The sequence below is a fragment of the Nomascus leucogenys genome, chromosome 5 (assembly GCF_006542625.1).
Source record: "Nomascus leucogenys isolate Asia chromosome 5, Asia_NLE_v1, whole genome shotgun sequence".
In the NCBI taxonomy this organism is placed as follows: Eukaryota; Metazoa; Chordata; class Mammalia; order Primates; family Hylobatidae; genus Nomascus; species Nomascus leucogenys.
The window spans coordinates 25723707-25738795 of NC_044385.1; positions in this window are offsets into that span (position 1 = coordinate 25723707).

The following is a 15089-nucleotide window of genomic DNA, read 5'->3' on the forward strand; positions in this document are numbered from 1 at the left end:
ACTCCAGTCTCGGCCTCCCTCAGCTTATGGCCTTCCCCCTGTGTCTATGTCTTCTCCACTTCTGTTTCTTATAAGGATACTTGTCATTGGATTTAGGGCCCACATGGATAATCCAGGAGAATCTCATCTCTAGATCACATCTGCCAAAACCTCTTTTCCACACATGTTGAAGTGGTTATGGCATTGACATAAAATAATTATTTATGGCATTAACATAAAAAATTATTTAAAATAATAATTATAAAATAATTATAGGGGGTTTAAGGAGCCCATAGGAACATTGAGGCACCCAGGGAATAGCAACAGTGTGAAGCCATTACCACCCCAGGCTTAAAGGAACAAGAGTAGGAAACAATGTCATGGGGGCTCAATGGGAGAGTTGCCTTGGAGCAGAAGAATCCTAGCAGTAATTATAGATAAATAAAGCCTTTGCCAGAATTATAACATAGAAGTAGAGGGAAAAGTGAGGCAGGATATACCTTGACCTCTCCTTCCCCCACCTGCCCTTCAGTCTCTTGATGGTATCTCTTGCTGGCCAAACACAAACGGAAACCAGAGGACCCGGGAGCTGGAAGACTCAGTCCACAAGGATCATCTCCAGCAGCACAGAGCAGATAAAAGAAGGTGATGAGAATGGGTCTCAGCAAGGGCAGGGGAATGGAGAATAACTAGTATCTGTCTTCCTGCCTCAGCACTTTATATTGGATTTCTAGAACGTAAGCACATTAATCCGAAAGTTAAATAAATAAGTGAGAGAAAGGTTGAATGAAAAACCTGTAAATAAGATAAATGTCTTCACAGTGAAGAGCTATAGCTGGGATACAACCAAAGCAAATGGAAATACTTTATTAGATTTTGTGCATCTGAACGCATTCATAGTTATCTCATTTATTTTCTATTCTTTTTCTCTTTCTATTTTAAAATAAAACATGAATATAGAAAACTAAACAATACAAATGTATACCATGGTGAATTATTTTCAGGTCAAGACTCTTGTGACTCCCATCTAGGTCAATACATAGAACTTTTCTGCCCACCTCCTCAAAACACTCTTCTGGTACTTCATCCCATTATCCAGTCGCAGCCCCCTTCATCTTTCCTACATAGCCAGCATCCTTTATACTCATAACTTCCTTGCATTTCCTTAGGGTTTAATCACTGAGACACTATGGTTTAGATGTACCTGCTTTTTAAAAACGTGTTTTGTCTTTTTAATTAATTTTTACAGTTATGATAAGATATAGATAACATAAAATGTACTATTTTAACCATTTGTATGTGTATAGTTCAAAAACATTAAGTATATCACATTGTTGTGCAAACATCACCACCATCCATCTATTTTAATCCGGCAAAACTAAAACTCTGTACCATTTAAACAATAATTTCCCGCTCCTCCCTTCTCTTAACCCCTGGCAGCCACCATTCTACTCTCTAAAAAATGTTTTAATTTTAGGTAAGTTATCTTAAATTATAGTATTTATTAATTGTTCTATTTCTTTGCCTTAATTTTCTTCTTTGGAGACCTCTATTCTTTGTATTAGGTCTTTTTCTTTTTTTTGATACTTGTCAAAAATCTTTTTATAACTTTCTTTAATTTATTTTTATTTTTTTTAAGATGGAGTTTCATTCTCTTGCCCAGGCTGGAGTGCAGTGGTGCTGTTTCAGTTCACTGCAACCTCTGCCTGCTAGGTTTGAGTGATTCTCGTGCCTCAGCCTCCCAAGTAGCTAAGAGTACAGACGTGTGCCACCATGCCCGGCTAATTTTTCCATTTTTAGTAGAGACGGGGTTTTGTCATGTTGGCCAGACTGGTCTCGAACTCCAGACTTCATGTGGTCCTCCTGCCTCAGCCTCCCAAAGTGCTGGGATTATAGCACTGGCCGTACTTTAATTCTTTTATGTTTTTACAGTTTTTTCTTTTCATTTTCTATTTCTCTTAAGGCATTATTTGTTATGTTTATTTGCTGTTGCATACTTTATAGTTTTGTTATTTTCTGAAAGTATTTTTTTCTTTTATTTTGAAGTCTTTCTTATGTCTCCTATTTATGTGTTTTTTTCCTTATGTGTCCTTCGTGTATTGTATAATATACTTTTCAAAATTCCTCTTAATTGTTTTAAAATAATATATTAAAACTTTAATCCATTCTTGGAACACGTCTCTGGCATGATTTCATTGTCTGTAGAGGTGTTATTCTGATTCTTATTCTCTTTTTCATTATATTAATTCTGTGTGATGTTTGACTTTTATACTTTTCTGTTGTTTATTTTCCTGTGAAGTTAATTTATTTGCACTTTTAGGCAAATAAATTGGTTCAGATAGCTTTTATTATTGTTTTTAAGCTTACAGAGCTCCCTCTTCTGTTGCTTCTGTGAAATGTTGGAGCTAGAGGGCTCTGTTTCCCATGTGGCTTTCATGGAAACCTTCCCTTTTCTTTGTTGTTTATGCTGGTACATTTTAATTCTGCCCCGAGTAGTTTAGGCTCTGCCCCCAGTAAGTCTGGCACCCTGTCATGGAGAGCTGTCCTGGCTGGCTACGATCAAAAGTTCACAGGGACTAGGTTATATGTCTACCCCTTGAGAAATTAGCAGAAATCCCTGCCCTTACCTGTTTGTGGAACAGTGAAACCCTGCTAAATTCAAATTGTCTGCATTACTTTCTGGTGAATATCTTTTAGCTATTTAGGGATTCTCCTCCTCCCAGGTCTATCTGAATCTCCATTGCTTCCTTTTTTGTTTTTCCTGCACAATGTCAATATCACACAGTCTTCTGGCTGTTGGCCATTAATCCCCAACTGCTTGTGTTTTGGAATTCCTGGGGCTACTTTGACATCTCGTTATGTTGTAAATGCTTTCCATGTTTTCACTGGCTTGCTTGCTATTTGCTTTTTCTATTTTCAGGTGGGAATTCAGGAAGATCCAAAATCTATACTACCACCAGTGTCATCACCCTCACAGAATCACATTATCATTAAAAAAAATTAGTTTTCTCCCTCTGTGTAAATATTTTAATTGCAATTCACTGCCCAGTCCTGACATGCATTTTTTATGAGATTTCTTCTGAAGCATAGATGATATACCTGTCTGGTAGATAATGGTGGTTCAGTGGTTTTTCCTACTCCTATTCATCCTTCCTTTATGAGGTTTTCCATTCTCAGATGGCTTTTGCTTTGAGTTCATCACAGGCACTTCTAACTCCTATATTTTTCTAAACTCTTCCCCTCAGAACTTCTAACTCAACTCCACACCTTCCTGGACCATACTGTCAGCTCTAGTTAGGAACAACTGCTATTCTTCTCTTGTGTGTGACATGCCTATTCCTGTTACTATTTCATAGCAAATGCTATCTTCCTCACCCACAAAGTCATGCCATTCAAGACATGCTTAAGGTACACCTTCCCAAACTCATATGGTAGCCTTTTGTTGACAAATTTTCATTAAGTCAAGAAGTCCCCAGTCAACCAGCTTAACTATGATTCTTCCCCAGATTTTAATACTTCAAATCTAGAGTGGTTTGCACAGTATGTGTTTAATTTACATGCATTTGTTAGATTGTTAGAGATTCTTTCCTGTGTTCTATGACTAAAGTCTGATCCTCCAACCTCTGCAGAACTGATCTCAAACATATAACATTGATTAAAAGGGGAGATTGAGTGGGGATATCAAGACATCAGCAAAATTCATTAAGACTATGGGAAAAAAAATCAAAGTTTATGTGATATCTCTCAGTTCACTTGGAATTTCTCAGTTTATTCTCCGGGAATGACTGATCTGATTCACACTCTGGAGGTAGCAAGTTTGGTTTCCAGATTTCTTTCTTTACTTGTGTAAAGAGAATATCCCATTTGCTTCCAAGAAGGTCTGAAGTGGCTTTCAACAACAGAGAGGTATAACAAAAAGCAGTTAAAAGAAAAACAGAAATTAGAAAATTTTTAGGAAAAAATTGTGGTAAACATTAACTTACTAGATTAATTGTGGTAAATATTAACTTACTAGATTAATATTGCCAGTAGAATTTTTAAAAATTCAACTCAGATTTCTAATGGTCAATGTAAAAAGGAAAATTATGATTATATAAGCCTAATTTGTTGGTTAAAAAAACCACAATTTATTGAAGATAATAATTTTCATGAGATTGGGAAAGTAGGAAGGTTACAGGAAAGAATGGTAAGTCAGAGGATCTAAGTTTTGGTCTTCTCCCCATTACTCACCAGCTATTTGATTGTGGACAATTTACCTAGCCTTAGCCCCCTCACAAATGCAATGGAAATAACAACCCAAATTTCTATGGGTATTTGTAAGGATCAAAGAGAAATAACTATGCCAGTTAGTGTTACATGTCTAACTCAAACATTTCTCCAGCACTTCTCTTCTTTCCCACCTCTCAGGTCCTACAGAATATCCAACTATTCTCCGAGCATGATACTTATCCTTAGATAATTGCAAATGGTGCCTCTCGAATGCTCACACTCCCTGCCAGCAAAGCCATCTGTAAGTCCCTCACACTCCTGCTAGCAAAGCCATGTGGAAGTGCACGAGGAAGTGAGACACACACTTCCACTGACAGGCCACCCTGGGTTCTGCCTTGGGGCATTAGGAACATTACTACTACCACTGTGGCCTTTGCCCCTTACCTCTGTAAGTGGGACCTGCTGTCACAGTTGTCGTAGCCAGGCCCTGTATACTGCTAATGAGTCAAAGCCTTAATAGATCCAAGCAGCACCATGGTTTCTCAAATCCTCCATGCATCAGTGCCAACCAGTGAACACATATCTTTTTCCCTGTACTGTGACCCCTGGGTACCGAAAACCACGTGGCTTTGGACTCTGTGTCTCACGGATATGAGTAAAAACAATTCATTTGGACCTAGCTACTTGCAGAGCCGTACCTACCCTAAATTCCCCCCTAGTCAGCCTGGAGGCCGTGAAGTTGAGTCCAAGGAAGAAAAGAGTCATGGAATACCTTCCGGTGTTCAGAATTGGTCTCTCTGGCATCTTACTTTAATGACTGAGGTAGTGTTACTGGGACAGTTTTATAGGCCTCTCTAATTCCTTAGATTAGTTTTTTCCCCACCAATGGCTTCCTAAGTTCCTCATGCACATGTAGCCTGGAAGAGTCACTTCAAGCCTTCACTACGAGGACTCAGATGTGACTGAATCCAGAGTGAACTTCACATTGCATCAGGGCAGGAGACCTTGTGCCAGATACCCAGAGCAAGAGGGGAGGGAAGACATGGGCAGAGAAGAAATGAAGAAGAACAGGCAGAATGCTCAGATGTGCTGCCACTGAAAGAAAGGAAAATTTCTTTCTTTCTTTTTTCTTTTTTTTCTCAGGCAAGGTCTGGCTCTATTGCCAGTAGCACACTCTTGGCTCACTGCAAGCTCCACTTCCCAGGCTCAAGCTACCCTCCCACCTCATCCCACACATGCACAGCTAACTTTTGTATGTTTTGTAGAGACGGGGTTTCACCATGTCTTCCAGGCTGCTCTTGAACTCATGAGCTCAAGCGATCTGCCTGCCTAGGCCCCCAAAGTGCTGGGATTAAAGGCATGAGCCACCATGCCCAGTCAGGAAAGGGATGTTTCTTTGAAGGTTGAGTGGTAGAAAAATGTATTGTATAATGAATGGGTACAAGGAGTCTGTATGGCTGAGCTTCATTTGGAGCTTTTTAATTTTGTTCAATGCCACAACATTTATACAAACAAATTCAATTGTTGATGCAAATAAACAGAGGCAATTAAATTCAGATGATTTTTGTTTCAGTAGTATATTTAGAATAAGTATGGAAGTTAAAAGTATGGGCTTTGGATCAATTAGATATGTGGTTGAACCCTTTCTCAGCTACTTGCTAACCTTATGTAGGGCAGTTAAATTCTTTGACACTCATCTCTGTACTGAGAGTAGTAAGAGTTTATTCATCATAGGGAGGTTGTATTAAATTAAACAATATATGTAAAATTCTTTTTTTTTTTTTTTTTTGAGATGGAGTCTCGCTCTTTCGCCTAGGCTGGAGTGCAGTGGTGCTATCTCGGCTCACTGCAAGCTCTGCCTCCTGGGTTCATGCCATTCTCCTGCCTCAGCCTCCCAAGTAGCTGGGACTACAGGTGCCCGCCACTGCACCCGGCTAATTACAATATATGTAAAATTCTTAATATAGTGCATGACAATAAACATGTGGAATAAAGTTTTTAATTTTCTGTTTTTATTGTGTCTATACAAATGGAGCTATACTGGGGAAAGCGGTAAGATATATGCCATTTTATAGGATCCACAGTAAAGAAAGTTATGAATGTGGGATCTTTTCTCAACAGTACGTTTTATTTATTCGAATTCTATGCTAGTGAGAAAAACTCCAAAAAAATGTGTGCAGGATACATAGGGACTTTGGAGGAAAACTCCAACTCTTCCTTGGAAATATTTCCACAGAATAGAAATTGAGAGAATAGAATTCACTTCCAGAAGGACAGCAAGCTCCACTGAGCATAGCCATATTCCAGTCATTGCTGTTGCTCACCGGGTTCCTAAAGAGCTGACATTTCTTTCTTTTTTTTTTTGAGACAAAGTCTCGCTGTCGCCCAGGCTGGAGTGCAATGCGCCATCTCGGCTCACTGCAGGCTCCGCCCCCCAGGGTTCACGCCATTCTCCTGCCTCAGCCTCCCGAGTAGCTGGGACTACAGGCGCCCGCCACCTCGCCCGGCTAATCTTTTGTATTTTTAGTAGAGACGGGGTTTCACTGTGTTAGCCAGGATGGTCTCGATCTCCTGACCTCGTGATCCGCCCGCCTTGGCCTCCCAAAGTGCTGGGATTACAGGCATGAGCCACCGCGCCCGGCCCGACATTTCTTATAACAACAGTAGTGCTCATTCCTAGACTGTAGTAATTATAGATAATAAAGCAGGTCAGAGGCTGAGAAGAGCACAGAGATGTGATGTTGATAAATCATTGTCTTAGTCTATTTATGTGGCTAAAACAAAATACCTGAAACTTGGTAATTTATAAAGAATAGAGATTTATTTCTCATGGCTCTGGAGGCTGGGAAGTCCGAGATCAAGGTGCTAGCAGATTTTATGCCTGGTGAGGGCCCCATCTCTACTTTTGAGATGGCAGCTTGGAAGCTGTGTCCTCCCATGGCAGATGGGCTGGAAGTGCAAATGCAGACATCAGCTCTTATACATCTTTTATAAGGTCATTCATCCCATTCATAAGGCTACACCTCTTTATGAGGTGATTAAATACTTTTAATACTATCAAATTTAAAATACTTTTAATACCCCACCTCTTAATACTATCACATTGGCAATTCAGTTTTAACATACAAATTGTGGAGGGACATATACACTGGAACCATAGCAATCGTGTTAGTTCTTTACCCTTTTTGTAAGCTCTAAGATCATGAGTTAGAGATTGCCTCTATCAAAAACAAAAAACTTAGCTTCCCTCAAAGAACCTATTTAGGATCGTTGTTAGAAGCAGGATCCAGATGAGAAAATGCTCACAGAACTAAAAAGAAAAAAGTTGTGGAAGAAGATGTTTAATAGGAAAGCACAATTGCCTCTAGAAATATGAACACCGTGACTAGTAGTGGCTTTACAAAGGAAGGAGAAGCCATGGCTCATGACCTCAACCCTTGTTTTCCAAGATTTTTCTTCATCTTCTTTCACTAATTAACTTTGCTCCCACCTACCTGCTTTGGAAAGGTGGTTTATGGGGGATTGTTTCTCATTTAATGCTCCTTCTTTTACTTTCATTCCCTCTAGCACAGCTAACTCAAGTCTAGGACAGTGAAATGAAACTTTACTAAAGCCTCAGGGATAACGCAAAGTTAACGAGTCCAGGCAACGCTGCCACATTATAGTGGCATAAACTGTGCACTGTCCAACTGCAGGGGGCGCCATGCACGTAAGCTCAGAATTGGATCATCTCACTTAACAGACATGATTTTCTTTAAGCATGTTCCCATCTACCTGATCTACCTCCTATGGTATCATCCACTTGGCTGGAGTCCACATTTAGAAACTGGTCTTTAAAAAGACCAAATCCTGGGGAATGCGGATCAAAGGGAAATAAAAATTTTTACACCCACCTGTACAAGATTTGTCAACCAAATTCTGGTTTTCTACTGGAGGAACTAATTTCTCCCAAGTTGGCTGACACAAGTTAATTCAGAAGAAATTTTATTCCATGAGTCCAGTGAGATAATATGAGCATTAACAACCACACAAAATATACTCTAATGAACAAGGGAGGGGGTATTTATATTATGGAAGGGATCTGCTGCTAATGAGCGCCCAACATGAGTCGGGCACTTCACTTGGGTCATCTTGACAACAACCCAGTGAGGTGCATCTTGTGTTTTTACATTTTTGTTGTACAAAAGCAGAAATCATCTAAGAGGTTAAATAATTTTCCTGATGTTACTGTTAGCAAGTGATGAATTCGTGATTAACTCAGGTTCAAACACCAAAAGTAGCACCAGCTGCCATTATTTCTACTTAATTCAAAAAGTGGTGGGGGAATGTTGAAAATAAAAATGAAATTGTAAGTGAAGAATATGTTTGAAGATGGGTGCAAAACTCAACTTACATACACAATTCCTGGCATATTTAAAGGTGAATGGGGTGGATGGGAAAATTGAATCATTTAACCCTATGATTAAAATTGCAAAGATGATTAAAGTGCTGAATTATATATGTCAATGGTTGTAAGCTACAGTGGATGAATTAGAACTCTGGACAGTAAAGACATTGAAATGACAAGTCTATCTCAGAGCCTGGTTGTAAAGCAGACAGTTGGAAAACTATGGTTCCAGGTTGCTAGAAAAGCAGAAGAGAGAGTTTGCAGGGCAGTGTTGAGTCTGAGAGAAAGTTTGGGTTCAGGGAAAGCCACGTTGCTAGCTCATGGCAATGCCGTCTTGTAGTTGGGAGGCAGCCTGTTTGCCGCTTACCATGATCTGTTACTGAAGAGGCGGAAATTTGCTAGCTCAGGCCATAAGACCTGCATTCAGGATAATGAAGATTAAGAGTTCATTCAGGAATAAGACCTAGCACTTCTTGGCCTTAATTTCTCCAACTTGGGGGATGTGGCCTCATCTTTCCACACTTCCCATCTTGCAATTCACCACAACACTTGGAAGTTTCAGTAAAACATTGTGCTGCCATTTTCCCCAGAACCTTACACATTACAAACCTTACTACATTGTGCTGCTTCACAGCACCTATAAAACCCATTACCTCCATCTGACTAACTCCCACTTAGCTTTTGGGCTCTGAGAAGCCTGCTCTCCATACTCAAGATTGGAATACTCCCCCATTACTCTCTCTCTCTCTTTCTCTCTCTCTCTCTCTCTCTCTCTCTCTCTCTCTCTCACACACACACACACACACACACACAATGTGCCAAGGCAATTGGCCTCCCTTTGCCTTCTTTATACTGCATTATAGAAAACTGTACAAATCCAAACACTTTATCTACAAGCATAACATCCCCAAATCCCTGTAATCTAGATATTTTAAATGTTAAATTTAGTGTTAAATTTAGTGCAAACTTACTACATTTGGTGAGAATAGTCATGCATTTTGCTGCCAAAAAATTGTGTGTGGCTGTGGAGGGCTGTGTGAGATTCCACTGAGGGTATTAAAAATATAAAATATAGGAACCAGATTTTCTTTCTAAATCTGTAATTATGCTTTATTTTGAACTCTATCTGGCCATAAAAATGTTAGCTAAGTGATGATGTGTCCATCTTGCACTGCATTCCACTCAATCCTCCAGGACTGGGACTGCGCCCCACTCAGCACTATATCTCCTTTTCCTTGAATGGTGTCCATACATAATCAGTGTGTTTAATACAAGAATGAATAATTAAAGATTGAGTAGTCATAGTCAATCCCCAGGTTCACTAGCTGTCCCTGAACTCCCCAAGACAGAGAATTTCAAATGAACTAAGAAGACTGGAAAATGTAGAAGAAATTGTAAAATGAGTTTGCACTTGAAACACAGCAACTTTCAGTCATACATTCATTCATGAATTTATTCAACTAATATTTATTGTACAATAACTCTATGCCATGTAATAAGCTAAGCCATAGAGATATTGGAACAATAACAACAACAAACAATACTAACACAAAACAGAGAAAGCAGAGACATTCAGAAGGAGATAAAAGATTTTGAGGCCGGGCGCGGTGGCTCACGCTTGTAATCCCAGCACTTTGGGAGGCCGAGGCGGGCGGATCACGAGGTCAGGAGATCGAGACCACGGTGAAACCCCGTCTCTACTAAAAATACAAAAAATTAGCCAGGCGTGGTGGCGGGCGCCTGTAGTCCTAGCTACTCGGAGAGGCTGAGGCAGGAGAATGGCGTGAACCCGGGAGGCGGAGCTTGCAGCGAGCCGAGATCGTGCCACTGCACTCCAGCCTGGGCGATAGAGCGAGACTCCGTCTCAAAAAAAAAAAAAAAAAAGACTTTGGCACATAGCAAGGTTTTCATTCAGATGAGGCACTCATTCTCCCTAAGTATGAAACATGTCTATTTTGAATTCTTAGTCTGAGAAGAATTTTGTGTTAGCAATTCACTGTTAGTTTTTATATCATTTTACTTAGGAGTAACAAAATAGTAACCCATTTTATAAGAACTGAAGAGTTCTTTCTGTTTCTAAAGTATTATCTCATAATGAGTTTTACTTCAAATATTAAGAAATCTGGGAACCTGTTATCCATTAGGGTTTGGTCAGAAAAACCTGAAATGACTTCAGATTTTTAGAGGGAAAATAAGTTTAACACAGTGTTTGTTAGAGGCTTACACATCTCTAGGAGGGCTGGAGGAGTAAAAGTCAGTAAAGCTGATTTCTAAATACCAAGAAGCGCTGGAATAGCAGGGGAGCTACTAGCAATGTGAGTGATTCTTAGGAGGATGCCCAAAGCACTGAAAGCCGAGAACTGTTGCTACCTGTTGCAACAAAGTGGGTGATTCCCAGGAGGTCTTCTGAAAAATTATCTGCAAACCCCTCCCGCATCTTCCTGTAACATCCAAAGTCGAATAGTGCCCTCTCTTTTCACCTTCTCTATCTCATGTAAGCATCTCTCATTGGTGGAATTTACCCAAAAGGTGTCTGGGAAATGTAGTTTCTAAACTTTAAGACTCTATAGTACATGCGACAGTTGAAAAGTAATGTGTTAGTATTAAGTATCAACAAACGATATCTACCAAAGTATACCTTCCTCATAGTTGTTACATTTTTACACAAACATTTCATCCCTATTCCTCTTTAGGCTTCCAGGAAATTAAAAAACAGGAAGAGGACAAGAGCAAATGATTTTCTTCACTGAAGATGGTTTATTTTGTTTTCTGACATTTGTGTGTGTGTGTGTGTGTGTGTGTGTGTGTGTGTGTAATGATGTAAAATAGTCATACTGGCAACATGAAAACAGAATGATCTGTTGGTAAAATGTCTGTGGAGCTGAAGCAGATTAAGTCCCAAATATACACTAATTTATATGGGGGAAATGACAGAATTATATCTAGGATCCAAAGTAGACTGAATTTACGTGGCCATTTCTCGTATTTGGGTGCTCTTGGATACCTGTACAAGAATGTAAATACATGTACCCTAAGGTCTTCCTGGAATTCTGACACAATTTTAGAAAACTGGTGGGGGGAATGGAATCATAGGGGCAATAAGAGATTACAATTAAGAAGTCAAATGTTTCTCAGTTGCTTTAGAAACATTCTCCTCTTATGGAATACAGAAATTTATAAAACTGGCTATTGAAATATATAAGAAGGGCTACTGTTTTCTTGGTCTCAGCTTATGCTATTTTGTGAAATATATATATATATATATATTTGTCTTATTCCCCATTTTCTGACACAGAGCTCCTAAATCCTTTGGAATTTCATCGGTTATAGGAAGCATCTTTTGTTCTAATGAGGTAACTCTTGGTGGGTCCCTAGATATCATCAGGATGGGGACCAGTTTCCAAGGGAAGCAAGCAGGTGACTAGAGGTTTGGGGCTTTCAGCCCTGTCCTCCAACCTCTGGAAAGGGGAGAGGAGCTGAAGTTTGAGTGGATCATCAATATTCAATGATTAATCAATTACGCCTATGTGTTGAAGCCTCCATAACAACCCGACAGTGCAGGGTTTGGAGAGCTTCCAGATAACTGGACACATGGAGGTTCCTGGAGGGTGGCTCACCCAGAGAGGGCGTGGAAACTCCATGTCACTCCTCCCATACTTACTCTATGCATTTCTTCCATCTGGATGCTCATCTCTATCATTTATAATATCCTTTAAAATAAACCAGTAAACATAAGCAAAGTGTTTTCCTGAATTCTGTAAGCCACTCTAGCAAATTCGTCAGATCAAGGAGGGTGCTGTGGGAACCCTGATTTACAGCCCATTGATCAGAAGCACAGGCCACAACTTGGGCTTGAAACTGGCATCCTAAGTTGGGGAGGGGGGATAGTCTTATGGACTGAGCCCTTAACCTTGTAGGTCTGACCCTATCTCCAGGTAGGTAGTGTCAGAATTGAATTGGAGGACACCCAACTGGTGTCCATGGGAGATTCTGCGAGGGAATTTCTCAGTGTTTGGGGAACCCCCGCCCCATAACATACACACTCAGCTGGTGTCAGAAGCGTAGTGGGAGAAACTGAATTTATCTTTTCCTATATCCTCACAGCTTACCTAAATTCAAGTGTTTAGTAAAACAACTAAAAGTATATTTGATTCTGAGCAGTGGCTTTAATGTCAAAATTGAAGAGAAATGAGTAGACTTTTCTTGAAGGCTTTGTTCCGATTGACTATTCTCTAGTAATAAAAACCAAACCAGAAGCAACCCTGATCATTAGACATGATATTCAGATGCTTGAAGTCATGAGGAGTAAGCAATTTTCTGCCAGTATATTTAAAATGAATGCTCAGTTTAATCAATTCTCCTTTTACATTTTTCAACCCCTTACAAGGAAAGGCAACCTGTAAACTAAACCCCGTAGATGCTCCGAATTATCCAGGACATAGTCAGCAAATTAAAATTAATATTAAACATCATTACATTGAAAAATCACATTACTCAGCAAGCCTCCAAAAGGTTGCAGATTTTTGAAGTGATCCATTTTCTCCAAGATTCATAAGCTGCCTGTCAATGAATTAACTGGATATTTATTGAAATTAATGGCAGCTACAGCTGATTGAACAGGTTTTACTTTAGGTTTTGTTTTTATTTTTTATGGCTGTTTTCCCTTCCTTTGCCTTCCCATGTTGTATGCTGATGAAACCACAAGAAAATGAATGGAGAAAGCTCTACCATGGAATTGAGAAACAGGCTTTTCTCACCACACCTCACAAAATGGGAAAATATTTCCAATGACACATTACCTCCCATCCCCAGTTCATCACTGTTCAGATTATTTAAAAGCCCATTTTCACGGGAAGCCTTTCTACAGCATTGCGGGTGAAGGGCAGAAGTTTCACAGGCTCACAGGCTGTGTCCAAATCCCTATCCTCCATGCATTTGCCTTGTCATCCTGAGCAAGCTCCTTAACAAGTCTCTTTGCCTCAGTTTCCCCACTTGCATATTAGAACTGATAATAATACCCATGGGCTTAGAAACTGCTTAGCATAACACCTGGAACCTCAAAATAGTTCCTTAAGAACCTCAAAATAGTTCCTTAAGAATTCGCTATTATTATTTGGTTCTCTACTGGGGAAATAAAATTATATGGCTATATTTTATTCCTCTTGAGATTAACAAACTATACTTGTATAACTACAATGAAAATACCAAACTCTGTTTTAATGTGACAAATAAAAGCCTGGAGAAGTGGAAAGTGATAAGAGAAGGGAAGATGCTTTTTGTTTGTTTGTTTCTCTTTCCCTCCACTTCTCCACCTCCACTTCTATTGTGCCATGTTTTATAGATGTCTTCTGGGATTCTAAAAACCCTAATACCCAAATAGAAGGGGCAATGTAGAGGAAGTGGGAGGCTGTAGAGGATCCCTTTCTAGAATGCATTTTTTTTGGACTTGTGGTTAACTTCATTCCAGTATCTCCTGCACACCTTCATTTCTTTATTTAATTATCCAATATACACCACTATTTACCAAGCATGAAACTGGGTGATGGAAATAAAAGTTTATTCAGTTAGAAACCCAATCCTCAGTAATCCTGCTCACTAGTGAAAGGAACAATATTAAGACACTTAATCCTTCTAGAGGCACATAGCATAGTGGTTATGAGTTCAGCCTCTCTATCTAAACTCTCTTGGTTTGAATCCTGGCTTTCTGACTTAAACTTCGGTCAAGTCACTTTACCTGCCTATGCTTCACTTGCCCATCTGTAAAATGGGGTTTTAAGTGTAAAGCAGGTTTATATATATATAACTCCCAAAACAGTGCCTGGCTTATAGTTAACATTAAAAAAATGTTTCTCATTATCACTGTCATGACTCTAAGGCTTCTATTGGGATATTGTAGGACAAAGATAAGAGAGAGCAGAATAAAAGAAAAATGATTATTTCTGGACACAATAGGTGCCTCAGAGGACACCCAACTGGAAATCATTAATCAGCATTTGGCTGGTCACACAGGTCTGGCACCCCAGCAAGTACTGAGGGTGAGAGCTAAAGATTTGGGCATCGGCATTATTCCACATGGGAGTGGAGGTTGAAATCATGGGCATGAATGGAGCCACCAGGAAAAGTGTGAGGGTGAATGACTTAAGACATCCTATATTTGAGAGCTGGGTGGAGGTAGGGGAGCTTGGGGAATGGGAGGCTTGACTGAAGAGGGAAGGTTGTGTGAGGCTGGGAGGGAAGTGTGCAGATGTATTAGGGGACCCAGCCCATGAATTGCCTTGGCCTCTTTGCATTTACTTCTCAATCATCTCTGGCCCCAGGTTTGATTAACTTGGTAGAAAATAATTAAGGGCCCAATAAGCTTGCACAGAGGAGGGTAGAAACAGACAGGAGAGAGAGGAGGAATGACCTAGGTTCTGCTTTTCTGAGCCCCCTCCCCTTCATACACACATCTTGCCCTTAAGAACACCTTCCAGATTAAGAAAAAAACACACACAAAACAAACAGAAAAACAACA